Source organism: Rhinopithecus roxellana, chromosome 17 (assembly GCF_007565055.1).
Source record: "Rhinopithecus roxellana isolate Shanxi Qingling chromosome 17, ASM756505v1, whole genome shotgun sequence".
In the NCBI taxonomy this organism is placed as follows: domain Eukaryota; kingdom Metazoa; phylum Chordata; class Mammalia; order Primates; family Cercopithecidae; genus Rhinopithecus; species Rhinopithecus roxellana.
Genome location: NC_044565.1, coordinates 18782289 through 18798619, shown reverse-complemented (window position 1 = coordinate 18798619; position 16331 = coordinate 18782289).

Sequence of the window (16331 nt, the reverse complement as noted above, 5' to 3'; positions counted from 1 at the left end):
TCGAAACTCCGTCATGCACAGATCCACGAAGGCACATTCAGGCCTACTGTGAAAGAGGAGATATCTTCAGAAAAAAACTGGATAGAAACTTCTTGAGAAACTATGTGTGATGTATCCATTCCACTCAGGGAGTTATACCTCTTTTCTCACAAGGCAGTGATTGAACACTGTTCCTGTGAAACTGAAAAAGTGATATTTCGGAATGCATTGAGGTCTACGGCGAATAGTGCAATATACTGAAATAAAATCGAGGAAGAAGTGTTCCAAGAATCTGCTCTCAGCTATGTGCATTCACTTCACAGAGTTAATGTTTACTCTATGTTGCCCAGTTTTGAAACTCTGATTTTTTTTTTTTATACTATAAGTTCTAGGGTACATGTGCATAACGTGCAGGTTTGTTACATTTGTATACTTGTGCCATGTTGGTGTGCTGAACCCCTCAACTCGTCAGCACCCATCAAGTCATCATTTATATCATGTATAACTCCCCAATGCAATTCCCCCCGCTCCCTGCTCCCCATGATAGGCCCCAGTGTGTGATGTTCCCCTTCCCGAGTCCAAGTGATCTCATTGTTCAGTTCCCACCTATGAGTGAGAACATGCGGTGTTTGGTTTTCTCGTCTTGTGATAGTTTGCTAAGAATGATGGTTTCCAGCTGCATCCATGTCCCTACAAAGGACGCAAACTCATCCTTTTTTATGGCTGCATAGTATTCCATGGTGTATATGTGCCACATTTTCTTAATCCAGTCTGTCACAGATGGACATTTGGGTTGATTCCAAGTCTTTGCTATTGTGAATAGTGCCGCAATAAACATACATGTGCATGTGTCTTTGTAGTAGAATAATTTATAATCCTTTGGGTATATACCCAGAAGTGGGATGGCTGGGTCATATGGTACATCTAGTTTTAGATCCTTGAGGAATTGCCATACTGTTTTCCATAATGATTGAACTAGTTTACAATCCCACCAACAGTGTAAAAGTGTTCCTATTTCTCCATATCCTCTCCAACAACAGTTTTTTCCTGATTTTTTAATGATTGCCATTCTAGCTGGTGTGAGATGGTATCTCATTGTGGTTTTGATTTGCATTTCTCTGATGGCGAGTGATGATGAACATTTTTTCATGTGTCTGTTGGCTGTATGAATGTCTTCTTTTGAGAAATGTCTGTTCATATCCTTTGCCCACTTTTTGATGGGGTTGTTTGCTTTTTTCTTGTATATTTGTTTGAGTTCTTTGTAGATTCTGGATATTAGCCCTTTGTCAGATGAGTAGGTTGCAAAAATTTTCTCCCATTCTGTAAGTTGCCTGTTCACTCTGATGGTAGTTTCTTTTGCTGTGCAAAAGCTCTTTAGTTTAATTAGATCCCATTTGTCAATTTTGGCTTTTGCTGCCGTTGCTTTTGGTGTTTGAGACATGAAGTCCTTGCCCATGCCTATGTCCTGAATGGTACTACCTAGATTTTCTTCTAGGGTTTTTATGGTATTAGGTCTAACATTTAAGTCTCTAATCCATCTTGAATTAATCTTCGTATAAGGAGTAAGGAAAGGATCCAGTTTCAGCTTTCTACTTATGGCTAGCTAATTTTCCCAGCACCATTTATTAAATAGGGAATCCTTTCCCCATTTCTTGTTTCTCTCAGGTTTGTCAAAGATCAGATGGCTGTAGATGTGTGGTATTATTTCTGAGGACTCTGTTCTGTTCCATTGGTCTATATCTCTGTTTTGGTACCAGTACCATGCTGTTTTGGTTACTGTAGCCTTGTAGTATAGTTTGAAGTCAGGTAGCGTGACGCCTCCAGCTTTGCCCTGTTGACTTAGGATTGTCTTGGCAATGCGGGCTCTTTTTTGGTTCCATATGAACTTTAAAGCAGTTTTTTCCAATTCTGTGAAGAAACTCATTGGTAGCTTGATGGGGATGGCATTGAATCTATAAATAACCTTGGGCAGTATGGCCTTTTTAACGATATTGATTCTTCCTATCCATGAGCATGGTATGTTCTTCCATTTGTTTGTGTCCTCTTTTATTTCACTGAGCAGTGGTGAGCGAAACTCTGTTTTTGAAGAATCTGTGAACTGATATTTAGTGAAGGCTGGAAGCTTGTGGTGAGCAAGGAAACGTCTTCTGATGAAACTTGCGGGGAAACGTTCTGAGCAACTGCTTTGGGATGTTTGTATTCGTCTCATAGAGTTAAACTATTCTTTGGATTGAGCAGCTTGAAATCACTGTTTTTGTGGAATCTGAGGAAGGACATTTGGGAACGATCCTTAGAATATGGAGAAAGAAATATCCTCAGGTAAAATCCAGAAGGAAGCTTTCTGAGAAACTGCTCTGTGTTGTCTTAATTCCTCTCACTTAGATAAGCCTTTCTTTTCATTGAGCAGTTTCCTAGTTCTGTGTATGTTTAGAGTGTGATGGGATATTCAGGAACACTTGAGGCTAAAGGTGAAAAAGGAAATATCTTCAGACCTAACCTGGAGAGAAGCTTCCCGAGAAACTGCTTTGTGACATGTGCATTCCACTTACAGTGTTATACCTCTCTTGTCATACAGCGTCGGGGACACTGTTTTGGAGAAACAGGTATGAAGTTGTATTCGGGAGTATGTTGATGCCAATAATGGAAAGGGAAATAGCCTCAGACAAAACATGGAAAGAAGCTTTCTAGGAAACTACTCTGTGATCTGTGTAATCATCTCACATAGATAAAAGTTTCCTTACATTACACAGCTTGAAAAGTGTCATGGACGGATCCACGAAGGGACTTTCATAAGCACACTCAGGACTATGGTGAAAAACTGGAGAGAAGCTTTCTGTGAATCTGCTTTTTTTAGGTTTATTCTTCTCCCATAGAAGAAGCTTTCTTTACATTATGCAGCTTGGAAACTCGTGGATGGATCCACGAAGGGATATTTAAGATCACATTCGGGCCTATGGTCAAATGGGAAATAGAGTCAGATAAAAATTGGAGAGAAGCTTTCTGAGAAACTGCTTGGTGATGTGTGCATTCAACTCAGGGGGTTTTAATGTTCTTCTCATAAGGCACAGTTTGAACACTGTTCCTGTAAAACCAAAAGAGTGATACCCAGTTTGATCCGGCCTCCCCCACAGGGGCCACCATTTTGACGTCTTATTTCATTTCTCAATCAGCTGTTGGCATTCGTAAAAAACTTCAAAAGGTAGAGGATGGTCCTCAGGCACCAATACAAGACCTGGTTAAATTAGCCTTTAAGGTCTATAACTCCAGAGAGGTGACGGCTGAAGCACAGCGACAGGCTCGCCTTAAACAGAAAGCACAGCTCCTAGCAGCGGCTTTACAGCCCAGTCGTAACCCCAGGCCAGAGAGCACACACGCCGCAGGCTCCAAGGCTACAAAATGAGCCTGCTATATGTGCGGCAAGGCAGGACACTATGCCAACAAGTGTCCGCGAGGTCCCCAAGCCCCAACGCAGCCTTGCTATAAGATGCTTCCTTTACCATACCCCTACACAGACTGCCAGTTCCTTTTTCTTTCACATGGGGGGACCCAGACACACATATCTCCACTCAACTGACGTGGACAGTCCTCCGACAAGGGTTCCGGGACAGCCCCCATTTCTTTGGTCAGGCCTTAGCAAAAGACCTTGCCTCCTGCCCTCTCACTAATAGCAAAGTTCTGCAGTATGAAGATGATCTCCTAATCTGTAGCCCTACCAAACAAGAGTCTCTTCTAGACACTGCAACTCTCCTCAACCATTTAGGCTCATTAGGTTATAGAGTATCTAAACACAAGCCCCAAATTTCTTGCCAAACCGTCATATACTTAGGAATCGAAATCACCCCAACAACCCAGTCACGAACTACCGACCGCATGGCCCTAATACGTAACCTTCTTCCCCCTCAAAATGCAAAAGAAATTCAATCCTTCCTAGGTCTAATAGGCTTCTTCAGACATTGGGTCCCCAATTTTGGAATCTTAGCCAAACCTTTAACGTCGCAGTTAAAGAAACCCCACATGGGCCTTTGTTCAACCCCAAGTTAATCTCGACTCATTTCACCTGCTTAAAAGCTTGCCTTCTCTCACAACCCACTCTCTCACTGCCTGATTTCCAGCGTCCCTTCCAACTCTTTACAGATGAAAGGCAGAAAGTGACAGTTGGTCTTTTAGCCCAGCCTGTCAGCAGCACCCACCGCCCTGTGGCCTATCTATCCAAACAGCTAGACCCAACTGTACAAGGCTGGCAACCCTGTCTGCATGCGTTAGCAGCGGCAGCCTGCCTGACCCAGGAAGCAAAAAAGCTCATTAGAGGCAGTAACCTAACAGTCCTTTCCACACACCGTCTTCAGGATCTCATCTCTCATAAAAGTATTAGCCACTTAACTCCATCTCGGCTCCAACTTTTCCATCTCTTATTCATAGAAGACCCCACTGTTACTTTAGAAGTCTGCTCCTCTCTAAATCCAGCCACTTTACTGCCAGACCCTCTTAAACCACCCCATACTAAACATTCTTCTCCTGAGGTCCTGGAGGCTCAAACCCCCAGCCACCTACACCTGCATAACCGGCCCCTTCAGAATGCACAACTAACCCTATTTGTGGATGGCAGCTCCTTTATCAACCCTCAAGGAAACAGACAGGCAGGATATGCAGTAGTTACCTCCTCCACAGTTTTAGAGGCAAAACCCCTACCACAAGAGACCACATCACAGCAGGCAGAACTCACTGCACTAACCAAGGCGCTCCTACTATCAAAAGGAAAAACAGTAAACATATACACAGATTCTAAATATGCTTTTCTAATCCCACACAGCCATTCAGTCATTTGGAAAGAGAGAGGGTTTTTAGCCACCGGTGGTACCCCTATTATTAACAAAAACCAAATACTCAAACTACTAGATGCACTGTCGGCACCTTCCAAGGTAGCCATTATACATTGCAAAGGTCACCAAACTTCATCTAACCCGGTAGCAGCTGGCAACAATTTCACTGACGTCACTGACAAGTCAGCCGCCGGATTTTCCACCCCTAAGCCTCCTTCTGTCTGTTTTCTCTCCCCCCAGTATGTCCCCTAATTACACTCAGGAAGAAAAGGCTAAGCTATTACAAAATCCAACAGCCAAACTAACTACAGGTGACCGGATATATATTAATAACAAATTAGTCATTCCTGAAACACAACTCCATACCATTCTAACAGACATACATAATTCTTTACATATAGGACCCAAAGCCTTATACAATTTTCTAAATCCCCTCCTCCACTGTCCAACACTACAAAAACACTTACTTACAATCAACCAGCAGTGCTCTATCTGCCTAAAGGCAAATCCTCAAGGCGCATTGCATAATCCCCATCCCAGCCATCAACTCAGAGGACACCAACCAGGGGAAGATTGGCAAATTGATTTCACACATATGCCAAGACATAAAAAATTTAAATACCTCTTAACCCTTGTGGACACCTTTTCAGGGTGGATAGAGGCCTATCCTACCACAGGAGAAACCACTAACATTGTTGACTCTATACTCACTGAACATATTATCCCTAGGTTTGGAATCCCAGTCACTCTTCAATTCGACAACGGTCCAGCATTCAACTCTAAGATCGTCCAACAAGTGGCAGCCCTCCTACACATCACCTGGAAACTCCACATCCCTTATAGGCCTCAGTCTTCTGGTAAGGTGGAAAAGGCTAACGGACTCATCAAACAACAGCTCACCAAACTCTCAATCGAAATCTGGCAGTCGTGGGTAACTCTTCTTCCCTTAGCCCTGACCCGGCTGCGGGCAGCACCTCAAAGCCCAACAGGCCTCAGTCCGTTCAAATTAGTATACGGACGGCGCCTAACCCTTCAGCAAATACCTTCCCTGCCCACCCCTTTGGCGAACTACCTCCCATATCTCACTCTTCTCAGACAACTCCTAAGATAACACGCTGAGTTAGCACACCCTCCTCCAACAGACGCCTACAACCCACATCTCTCCCTCAGTCCCGGAGACCAAGTATACATAAAAGATATCCAAGCCAAAGACTTACAGCCCAGGTGGAAAGGCCCATACACTGTCCTCCTGTCTACACATACAGCAGCAAAACTCCTAGGACACACGCATTGGATTCATATTTCGCAGCTAAAAAGGCTCCCACTGAGAACAATCAGTGGACATCAGTTCAACTTTCCCCCACTCGCCTCAAACTTACAAAACTTCCTTGACTATCTCATGCTCCCCGACCCCTGGCACTTAGCTCGCTTTCTCACCATCCTCTACATAAATCTATCAGACTTTCAATACATAACCCCAAACCCATATCTACCTCCAGACAATAGTCCAGAGCAGTGGTTATGCTGTCTCCTAACCTTCATCGAACATCTTCAGTGGCAAGGAACACTCTGCAACTACACTGAAAATGAAGTCTCATTTTATACTTATATTGCTGTCTCACTCATGCACTCAGACCTTTGCTAGTCCGCCTACTGTATGGCAATTTCTTTTTCATCACTGAAACTTGGTCACAAGACAGCCGAACACACTCAGTAGTACAACGCTCTGCCAGTTGTCTTCCTTAAGGCTGTCAAACTTCTCTCCAGACAATAGACACCCCTTCTCATGGCTCACACTTATCCGCCAAGTGCTAAACTTAACCTACACTGTGAATATAACCAATCTCTCCCATTGCTTCCTCTGTGAGGCTTTAGAAGGCCCCCCCACAGTGGCAGCCCCCTGCCCATGGCCTTCAACACAACTGGTCAAACATCCCACAATTTACTCACACTCCAGTTGCCACTATACCAAAATCCAAATAGCCCAATCCTTCCTTTTTGTTATTCAACCCCAAATTCATCTATACTCAGGTGCCCAATGGAGGCCAAACAGCCCCCATTGGAGGCTATTTCTGGTGCAAGGGGTCCCTTTCTAAAACCTTTAACCAGACTGTCACAACTCAATCTCAATCTCTCTGTCTCCCAGTATCCTTAGTGCCCAGCCTCACCCTGTATAGCAAGGCTGAACTAGTCGAACTGACACTGCAGCTACACCCTCCTGCCAATCGCTTACAAAAACGGGCTGTTTTCCTCCCTCTAGTTATTGGAATCAGCTGAAAGCCTGGCCTCCCTGCAGCGCCGAACTACCTCAATAGCCCAAGTACCTGTCCAAAACAGGCGAGCCCTAGACTTGCTTACAGTGGAAAAAGGAGGCACTTGTCTCTTCCTTGGAGAAGAGTGCTGCTATTATGTTAGTGAGTCAGGCCTAGTAGACACTAACATTCAAACCCTCAATAAAATAAAAAACTGAAATACAGAACCTTAATACCCCAACCTTGCCGGGACCTTCCTCCTGGGTGTTGCCCATATTCCAAAAACTGCTTCCATTCCTCATTCCTATATTAATACTGTGCCTTATTTTATTCTTCATCCATACGTCCAAATACCAACCATAGGCCCCTACCTTAAAGACGCCCCTAAACAGCAGGAAGTAGCCATACAGACCATGGCACCCCTTATCATTATTATCAATAAAAGGTTGGACTGTTTGGATAAATGGAGGCAAGATGGCGCACTTCAGGGTTCTTCATCACCCACTTTACACACGCGCACGAAAATGCAGCCGGTGCCCGGGAAGGTGCAGACCAACCGGGCATGCACAAGGTGATGTCAATCCGAAGAGACCAAGATTTACCTGGTCGCACCTACGGAACGCCCCAGACACGCCCGTGCCCCGAGTCTTGCCCTCCCACTCCGAGAAAAGCCGCTCCCAGTGAGCATCTCCCGCGGACTTCCCAGCCCCCTACTCCCGTCGGGACTGCATTAGCAACTCTGTCCGAGAGCTCCACGGGGCGAATATCTTGGCCTCCTTTACCGGAGGCCGACAGATCTCTGCCTACTCACCTTCTTCCCTAAAGCTAGGTGACCAAACATAAATTTGCAGTTTTGCTCCTACACTTGCCTAGTCGCTGGTTCTTTTGTGCACGCTCTGGTGGTCTCAGAAAAACAAATCAGTAAGGAGAGGCTTAACTAAGCGAGAGGAATTAAGACGACACAGAGTAGTTTCGCAGAAAACTTCCTTGTGGATTTTACCAGAGGATATTTCTTTCTCCATGTTCTAAGGATCGTTCCCAAATGTTCTTCCTAAGATTCCACAAAAACAGTGATTTCAATCTGCTCAATCTAAAGAATGCTTTAAATCTATGAGACGAATACACACATCACAAAGCAGTTGCTCAGAATGTTACTCTGCCGGTTTCATCAGAAGATGTTTCCTTGCTCAACACAAGCCTCAAATCGTCACTAAAGACTTCACATATACTTCAAAGACAGAATTTCGAAACTGGGCACCATAGAGGAAGCATAAATTCTGTGAAGTGAATGCACATATCAGAGAGCAGATACTTGTAACGCTTCTTTCACGATTTTATTTCAGTATATTTCACTATTTGACATAGTCCTCAATGCACTCCGAAATATCACTTTCTCGGTTACACAGGAACTGTGTTTAAACACTACCTTGTGAGAAAAGAGGTATAACTTCCTGAGCGGAATGCAAACATCACAAGTAGTTTCTCAGAAAGTTTCTATCCAGTTTTTATCTGAAGATAACTCCTCTTTCACCATAGGCCTGAATGTGCTCCCAAATATCCTTTCGGGGATTCATGTATGACGGAGTTTCCAAGCTGCTTAATATAAGAAAGGTTTGAACTATGCGAGATGAATAGATATATCTAACACGAAGCAGTTACACAGAAATCTTCTCTCCAGTTTTGTCTGAGGATATTTCCTTTTTCACCATAGCCGTCCCTGTACTCCGCAATGTCTCTTGGTAGTTTTTTCTCCAAAAAGCATTCCGGAATCCTCTAGGAGAAGAAAGGTATATTTCTGTGAGTGGAATGCACACATCACAAAGCAGTTCCTCGGAAAGCTTCTCTCCAGTTTCTATCTGAGGAAGTTTCCTTTCTCACCGTAACCCTCAAATCACTTCTGAATATCCCTTTGCAGTCTAAACAAAAACAGTGTTATGATACTGATCAATGAAAAGAGAAGTTTAACTGTGTGAGTGCAATTCACATGACAAAGAGCAGGTTCACAGAAAGCTTCCTTTGCTTTCTATCTGAGGTTATTTCTTTTTCAGTGTATTCCAAAGAGTGTCTCCAAACGGCCTTTCTCAGATTCCACAGAAACAGTGATTTCAAACTGCTTAATCCAAAGAACCATTTAACCGTTTGAGATGAATACAAACATCACAAAAGCGTTGCGCAGAAAGCTTCTCTCCAATTTTCGATGGGAGACATTTCCTTGCTCGACACAGGCCTCAGGTTGCCACTTACTATCCCCTCGCAGAACTCTCAGGCTGACTTTCAAACTGGGAAATGTAGAGTAAGCTTTAACACTGTGAAAAGAATGGGCATGTCAGAGAGCAGTTTATTGGAGTGCTTCTTTCTGTTTATTATTGGACGACGTTTCACTTTTTGCCATATTCTTCAATGTGCCCCGAATATCACTCTTTTGGTTTTACAGGAATAGTGTTCAAACTGTGCCTTGTGCGAAGAACATTGAAACTCCCTGAGTGGAATGCACACACCACAAAGCCGTTTCTCAGAAAGCTTCTCTCCAGGTTTATCTCACCATATTTCCTATTTGACCATAGGCCCGAATGTGATCCCAAATATCATTTCGTGGATCCATCCACTGGGGATTTTCCAAGCGGCATAATGTAAAGAAAGCTTAATCTATGTGAGAGGAACAAACATAGGAAAAAGCAGAATCACAGAAAGCTTCTTTCCAGTTTTTATCTGAAGATATTACCTTTTTCACCATAGTTCTGAGTGTGCTTTTGAAAGTCCCTTCGTGGATCCGTCCATGACAGTTTTCAAGCTGTGTAATATAAGGAAACCTTTATCTATGTGACATGATTACACATATCACAGAGTAGTTTCCTAGAAAGCTTCTTTCCAGGTTTTGTCTGAAGCTATTTCCTTTTTCATCATCGGCATGAACATGCTCCCGAATATCACTTGGTACCTGTTTTTTCCAAATTGTTTCCCCGACGCTATGAGAAGAGAGGTATAACACTGTGAGTGGAATGCACACGTCACAAAGCAATTCATCGGAAAGCTTCTCTCCATTTTCGTTCTGAAACATATTTCCTTTTTCACCGTAAGCCTCAACGTGCTCCCGAATGTCCCATCACACGCTAAACATACACAGGGTTACAAAACTACTCAATGTAAGGAAAGGCTTAACTAAGCAAGAGGAATTAAGATGAGACAGTGTAGTTTCACAGAAAGCTTCCTTCTGGATTTTACCTGAGGATATTTCTTTCTCCATGTTCTAAGGATTGTTCCCATGTGTCCTTCCTCAGATTCCACCAAAACAATGATTTTAATCTTCTGAATCCAAAGAACGTTTTAAATCTATGAGACGAATACACACGTCGCAAAGCAGTTACTCAGAATGTTACTGTGCACGTTTCATTGGAAGATGTTTCCTTGCTCACCACAAGCCTCCGGGCGTCACTAAATATCCCTTCACAGATTCTTCAAAGACAGAATTTCGAAACTGGGCAATATAGAGTAAGCAAAAATTCTGTGAAGTGAATGCACATATCAGAGAACAGATTCTTGGAACGCTTCTTTCTCGATTTTATTTCAGTATATTTCACTATTTGCCATAGTCCTCATTGCGCTCTGAAATATCACATTTTCGGTTACACAGAAACAGTGTTTAAACAGTGCCTTGTGAGAAAAGAGGTATAACTCCCTGAGCGGAATGCATACATCACAAGTAGTTTCTCAGAAAGCTTCTACCCAGTTTTTACCTGAAGATATCTCCTCTTTCACCTTAGGCCTGAATGTGCTCCCGAATATCCCTTCACGGATTCGTGCATGACGGAGTTTCCAAACTGTGCAATATAAGAAACGTTTGAACTATGCGAGATGAATAGATATATCTAACACAAAGCAGTTTCACAGACATCTTCTTTCCGGTTTTGTCTGAGGATATTTCCTTTTTCACCATAGCCGTCCCTATACTCCCGAATGTCTCTTGGTAGCTTTTTCTCCAAAAGGGTTTCCGGAATCCTCTAGGAGAAGAAAGGTACATTTCTGTGAGTGGAATGCATACATCCCAAAGCAGCTCATCAGAAAGCTTCTCTCCAGTTTCTATCTGCAGACATTTTCTTTCTCACTGTAAACCTCAAATCACTCCTGAATATTACTTCACATTCTAAACAAAAACAGTGTTATGATACTGCTCAATTAAAAGAGAAGCTTAAATGTGTGAGCGGAATTCACGTGACACACAGCAGGTTCACAGAAAGCTTCCTTCTATTTTCTCTCTGAGGTTATTTCTTTTTCAGGATATTCTTTTTTTTTTTTTTTTTTTTGAGGCGGAGTCTCACTCTGTCACCCGGACTGGAGAGCAGTGGCCAGATCTCAGCTCACTGCAAGCTCCGCCTCCCTGGTTTATGCCATTCTCCTGCCTCAGCCTCCCGAGTAGCTGGGATTACAGACACCCGCCACCTTGCCCGGCTAGTTTTTGTATTTTTAGTACAGATGGGTTTCACCGTGTTAGCCAGGATGGTCTTGATCTCCTGACCTCGTGATCGACCTGTCTCGGCCCCCCAAAGTGCTGGGATTACAGGCTTGAGCCACTGCTCCCAGCCCTTTTTCAGGATATTCTAAAGAGCGTCTCCAAATGTCCTTTCTCAGATTCCACAGAAACAGTGATTTCAAACTGCTCAATCCAAGGAATGATTTAACTCTATGAGATGAATACAAACATCACAAAAGTGTTGCTCAGAAAGCTCCTGTCCAATTTTCGATGGGAGACATTTCCTTGCTCGACACAGGTCTCCGCTTGCCACTTACTATGTCTTCGCAGAACCCTCAGAGGCCGACTTTCAACCTGGGAAATGTAGAGTAAGCTTTAACCCTGTGAAAAGAATGGGCATGTCAGAGAGCAGTTTCTTCGAGTGCTTCTCTCTGTTTTTTATTGGACGACATTTGACTTTTTTCCATAGTCTTCAATGTGCCCCGAATATCACTCTTTTGGTTTTACAGGAACAGTGTTCAAACTGTGCCTTATGAGAAGAACATTAAAACTCCCTGAGTGGAATGCACACATCATCAAGCAGTTTCTCTAAAAGCTTCTCTCCATTTTTTATCTGACTCTATTTTCTATTTGACCATAGGCTCAAATGTGATCCCATATATCCCTTCGTGGATCCATCCACGAGGGAGTTTCCAAGCTGCGTAATGTAAGAAAGCTTCATCTATGTGGTAAGAATAAACATAGAAAAAAGCAGATTCACAGAAAGCTTCTTTCCAGTTTTTATCTGAAGATATATCCTTTTTCACCGTAGTCCTGACTGTGCTCCCGAAAGTCCCTTTGTGGATCCGTCTATGACAGTTTTCAAGCTGTGGAATGTAAGGAAACCTTTATCTGTGTGAGATGATTACACATATCACAGAGTAGTTTCCTAGCAAGCTTCTTTCCAGGTTTTGTCTGAGGCTATTTCCCTTTTCATCATCGGCATCAACAAGCTCCTGAATATCACCTGGTACCAGTTTTCCCAAAAGGGTTCCCCCGATGCTGTATGAGAAGAAAGGTATAACACTGTGAGTGGAATGCACAGGTCATGAAGCAGTTTCTCGGGAAGCTTCTCTCCAGTTTCGGTCTGAACATATTTCCTTTTTCACCATAAGAATCAAAGTGTACACGAATGTCCCATCACATGCTAAACAAACACAGGGTTATAAAACTACTCAACGTAAGGAGAGGCTTAACTAAGCGAGAGGAATTAAGATGAGACAGAGTAGTTTCACAGAAATCTTCCTTCTGGATTTTACCTGAGGATATTTCTTTCTCCATGTTCTAAGGATTGTTCCCAAGTGTCTTTCCTCAGATTCCACAAAAGCAGTGATTTTAATCTGCCAAATCCAAAGAACGTTTTAAATCTATGAGACGACTACACACATCGCAAAGCAGTTGCTCAGAATGTTACTGTGCACATTTCATTGGAAGATGTTTCCTTGCTCATCGCAAGCCTCCAGGCGTCACTAAATATCCCTTCACAGATTCTTCAAAGACATAATTTCGAAACTGGGCCACATAGAGTAAGCATAAATTCTGTGAAGTGAATGCACATATCAGAGAGCAGATTCTTGGAACGCTTCTTTCTCGATTTTATTTCAGTATATTTCACTATTTGCCATTGTCCTCATTGCGCTCTGAAATATCACTTTTAGGTTACACAGGAACAGTGTTTAAACACTGCCTTGTGAGAAAAGAGGCGTAACTCACTGAGCGAAATGCATACATCACAAGTCGTTTCTCAGAAAGCTTCTATCCAGTTTTTATCTGAAGATATCTCCTCTTTCACCGTAGCCCTGAATGTGCTCTCAAATGTCCCTTCGCAGATTCGTGCATGACGGAGTTTCCAAACTGCGCAATATAAGAAAGGTTTGAACTATGCGAGATGAATAGATATATATAACACGAAGCAGCCTCACAGACATCTTCTTTCCGGTTTTGTCTGAGGATATTTCCTTTTTCAGCATAGCCGTCCCTATACTCCTGAATGTCTCTTGGTAGCTTTTTCTCCAAAAGAGTTTCTGGAATCCTCTAGGAGAAGAAAGGTATATTTCTGTGAGTGGAATGCACATGTCCCAAAGCAGCTCATCAGAAAGCTTCTCTCCAGTTTCTATCTGAAGACATTTTCTTTCTCACCGTAAACCTCAAATCACTCCTGAATATTCCTTCACAGTCTAAACAAAAACAGTGTTATGATACTGCTCCATTAAAAGAGAAGCTTAGCCATGTGAGTGGAATTCACGTGACACATAGCAGGTTCACAGAAAGCTTCGTTCTGGTTTCTCTCTGAGGTTATTTCTTTTTCAGGATATTTTAAAGAGCGTCTCCAAATATCATTTCTCAGATTCCACAGAAACAGTGATTTCAAACTGCTTAATCCATAGAATGATTTAACTCTTTTAGATGAACACAAACATCTCAAAAGTGTTGTGCAGAAAGCTTCTCTCCATTTTTCGATGGGAGACATTTCCTTGCTTGACAGAGGCCTCCGGTTGCCACTTACTATACCTTCGCAGAACCCTCAGAGGCCGACTTTCAAACTGGGAAATGTAGAGTAAGCTCTAACCCTGTGAAAAGAATGGGCATGTCAGAGAGCAGTTTCTTCGAGTGCTTCTTTCTGTTTTTTATTGGACGACATTTCACTTTTTTCCATATTCTTCAATGTACCCCGAATATCACTCTTTTGGTTTTACAGTAACAGTGTTCAAACTGTGCCTTATGAGAAGAAAGTTATAACTCCCTGAGTGGAATGCACACAACAGCAAGCAGTTTCTCAGAAAGCTTCTCTGCAGTTTCTATCTGACTCTATTTCCTATTTGACCATAGGCCCGAATGTGATCCCAAATATCCCTTCGCGGATCCATCCACGAGGGAGTTTCCAAGCTGCGTAATGTAAAGAAAGCTTCATCTATGTGACAAGAATAAACATAGAAAAAAGCAGATTCACAGAAAGCTTCATTCCAGTTTTTATCTGAAGATATTTTCTATTTCACCATAGTCCTGAGTGTGCTCCCAAAAATACCTTCATGGATCCGTCCATGTCAGTTTTCAAGCTGTGTAATGTAAATAAACTTTTATCTGTGTGAGATGATTACACAAATCACAGAGTAGTTTCCTAGAAAGATTCTTTCCAGGTTTTGGCTGAGGCCATTTCCCTTTTCATCATCAACATCAACATGCTCCCGAATATCACTTGGTACCTGTTTCTCCAAAAGGGTTTCTGCAGCACTGTATGAGAAGAGAGGTATAACACTGTGAGTGCAATGCACACGTCACAAAGCACTTCCTCGGGAAGCTTCTCTCCAGGTAAGGTCTGAACATATTTCCTTTTTCACTGTAAGCGTCAAAGTGTACACCAATGTCCCATCACACGCTAAACATACACAGGGTTATAACACTACTCAACGTAAGGAGAGGCTTAACTAATCTAGAGGAATTAAGACGACACAGAGGAGTTTCACAGAAAGCTTCCTTCTGGATTTTACCTGAGGATATTTCTTTCTCCATGTTCTAAGGATCATTCCCAAATGTCCTTCCTCAGATTCCACAAAAGGAGTGATTTCAATCTGCTCAATCCAAAGAACAGTTTAAATCTATGAGGCGAATACACACATCGCAAATCAGTTGCATAGAAAGTTGCTCTGCAGGTTTCATTGGAAGATGTTTCCTTGCTCACCACAAGCCTCCGGGCGTCACTAAATATCCCTTCACAGATTTTTCAAAGAAAGAATTTCCAAACTGGGCAACATAGAGTTAGTATAAATTCTGTGAAGTGAATGCACATATCAGAGAACAGATTCTTGGAACGCTTCTTTCTCGATTTTATTTCAGTATATTTCACTATTTGCCATAGTCCTCAGTGCACTGCAAAATATCACTTTTTCGGTTACACAGGAATAGTTTTTAAACACTGCCTTGTGAGAAAAGAGGTATAACTCGCTGAGCGGAATGCATAGATCACAAGTAGTTTCTCAGAAAACTTCTATCCAGTTTCTATCTGAAGACATCTCGTCTTTCACCATAGGCCTGAATGTGCTCCCGAATGTCCCTTCACGGATTCTTGCATGACAGAGTTTCCAAACTGCGTAATATAAGAAAGATTTGAACTATGTGAGATGAATAGATATACCTAACATGAAGCAGTTTCACAGAAATCTTCTTTCCAGTTTGTCTGAGGATATTTCCTTTTTCACCATAGCCATCCCTATACTTTGAATGTCTCTTGGTAGCTTTTTCTCCAAAAGGGATTCTGGAATCCTCTAGGAGAAGAAAGGTATATTTCTGTGAGTGGAATGCACACCTCACAAAGCAGCTCCTCAGAAAGCTTCTCTCCAGTTTCTATCTGAAGACGTTTTCTTTCTCACCATAACCCTCAAATCACTCCTGAATATCCCTTCGCAGTCTAAACAAAAACAGTGTTATGATACCGCTCAATGAAAAGAGAAGCTTAACTGTGTGAGCAGAGTAAACGTGACACAGTGCAGGTTCACAGAAAGCTTCCTTCTGGTTTCTTTCTGAGGATATGTCCTCTTCAGGATATTCTAAAGAGCGTCTCCAAATGTCCTTTGTCAGATTCCACAGAAACAGTGATTTCAAACTGCTCAATACAAAGAATGATTTAACTCTTTGAAATGAATACAAACATCACAAAAGAGTTGCACAGAAAGCTTCTCTCCAATTTTCGATGGGAGACATTTCCTTGCTCGACACAGGCCTCAGGTTGCCACTTACTATCCCTTCGCAGAACCCTCAGAGGCCGACGTTCAAACT